This window comes from Adiantum capillus-veneris, chromosome 19, assembly GCF_014529385.1.
Source record: "Adiantum capillus-veneris isolate H3 chromosome 19, ASM1452938v2, whole genome shotgun sequence".
NCBI classification, from domain to species: domain Eukaryota; kingdom Viridiplantae; phylum Streptophyta; class Polypodiopsida; order Polypodiales; family Pteridaceae; genus Adiantum; species Adiantum capillus-veneris.
Genome location: NC_140949.1, coordinates 89,841,756 through 89,844,117, shown reverse-complemented (window position 1 = coordinate 89,844,117; position 2,362 = coordinate 89,841,756).

Genomic DNA, 2,362 nt, shown 5'->3' with positions numbered 1-2,362 from the left:
GGTATGAAAATGCACCAAAGCAGGAAAGACACTAAAATAAGGAGAGGCAAACAGATATTTCAAAATTTTCAAGAAACACGGGTCTCCCTTGCTCTCAAAAGTGATTAATCCATTCTAGAGAGAAAGTGTAGAAAAGTCAACACCAGAGGGCTCATACACTTGATCCACTTTTGGGACAAATACTTCAAGAACTGGAAAGAAGCAAATCAGTTGTCTAGACAGTATAATCTCAATGCTAATGAACGGCTTCATCGTCAAAGGTCTTAGCAAAGTGCTCATGCCTATTTGTGAGGTGGTGCTTGATTGGAAAGCCTGGCACTAGTCTAAGCATGGAAACTTCACCAAACTGTAAACAAAGAAAACATATCGCAGCCTTATGTTCAAATCATATTGGTTCTCACCACTCAATAAGCAGTGTCGATAACAAGAAACATATAGTTCCCTTAGTGGCCCTTAGCAACAATGAAGACCTTACCTTGTTTATGGGGTGCTATTCCTACCGGGATCAAGAAAGCAATCAGAGTAATAAGCTTTAATAAATGCTTTGGGTGCAAAAAAGCAGCTAGTAAGAATCCGCTTCACTTGTTCCAGCATTACCCAATTATGAAATTCCTCGCGAAAATATTATTTGAATTGATACCTAAGACCTGGAAAGATGTGTTCTTAAAGAATGACCTACTCTTGAAAGGAAAGATTGGAAAAACTAGGCCATCCTAATCCGCACATAAATTGTCTCCTTCTACTATCTTAGACATCATTTAAAACTCTAGGAACTGACGGCTTTTTGAAAATGACCACTCCACGGCTAGCTTCAAAGATATTATCAGAGAAATCAAGGAAGTCATCATCTCTATTGGAAAACACAAGAACTTTGAAGAGTGGAATCAAGTAAAGCCATCAATCTTGGTATCAACTAGTCTACAATGAATTAAAGAGTGCATTTATAGAAGTTGATCCCATGATATGACTCATTGAAATATTCCTTTACATTCTAATTTCTGAAAGAGTTCTTTCATTTAAGAACTCCATATAAAGGTCCGTTTCATTTTTTTAAGTATTTATTATGCTTATCAGACCTACATTTTCTTATGAAAGCATTAAAATATTCTTTTGTTTCAGTTTGGTCAATGAATTCCTTTATTTAATTGTTTTTATTTTACTCTTTTGTTATTTGTTTTGTTTTAAAGTGCAAATGTGGGCCTTTCACTCTATTTTTGTCTTGTTCAAAAAAGGCATTGAAAAACAAGGGATTAAGAAATGAATTCATAGAAGTTTGATACCATGATGTAAATTATTGACTGAGTGAGATATTTTAATTTGTCAAAAGAGTCCATTAAAGACCTTAAAGAGGTCCATTTCATTAAATTTTTTTATTATTTTCTATGCTTATTAGACCTACTTTTTCATACGAAAGAATTTAAATAATGTTTTCTTTTTCTTTGTCAATGGGATCCCTTAATATCACTATTTTTTGCCTTCCAGAACAAAGGACTCTGTGGAGGGGTATATTGTTTTTTCTATGAGTTCTTTATTGGAGGTCTTCTCTCAAATCAAGATAATAACTATTTGATATAAATTTGAGTGCTTTCTCTTGGTTCTCAAAAAATAAACATAATAGGATATCTTTTAAGATTTTCTAATATTTTAAACCACCGTGTGTTTGAAGGAGGATTTGAGGTGGCAAGCTTCATAGAAATTATACAGGAAAGCAAAGTCCTAATATGGGCACTCGGGAGCAAGCATCACTCGGAGGACTCGTCTAGGACTACTTGTGCCCTGTTGTAAGCAGACGGAATACCGGGGGCAAACCTTGGCCATCGGTGGGAGTGGCTGCCCTTATAGCCGTTGCAATTATGATTCCTGGATGTTGTCATGGTTTAACATGAACATGACAAAACCTTGTAATTTTTTTGGTTGCTCAATATAATTCACTCACAATTGTGATTTTTGCTATAAAAAAAAATCAAAATCTAATATTTTTATCATGTCTCAAAATAATGATCAAGTCCAGGTTGCTATATATAAAAGGACATGACAATCATTCCTTTTAAGATCTTTTTGTATTTCTTTTAGATTTAGATTGTTGAGAGAAGTATTTTCCTTTCATTTGATCATGATTTCTCTCTTCTTTGTTGTTGTTGTGGGGTGTGTGTGGGTTTAGTAAAGGGTTGGATTTTGGACCATTGGATAAAGCTTGCCGATTAGTGCTACATGGCAAGCTAATGATGACACATTTTTGGCTTTCTAAAATAAGCCTTAGCCAAGAGTTGAGTTAGGCATATTTTCAATGTTTTCAATGATAATTGTAACTTAAGTTAAATGATATTTTGATTTTAAACTATTAATTAGATCTTCTTTCATT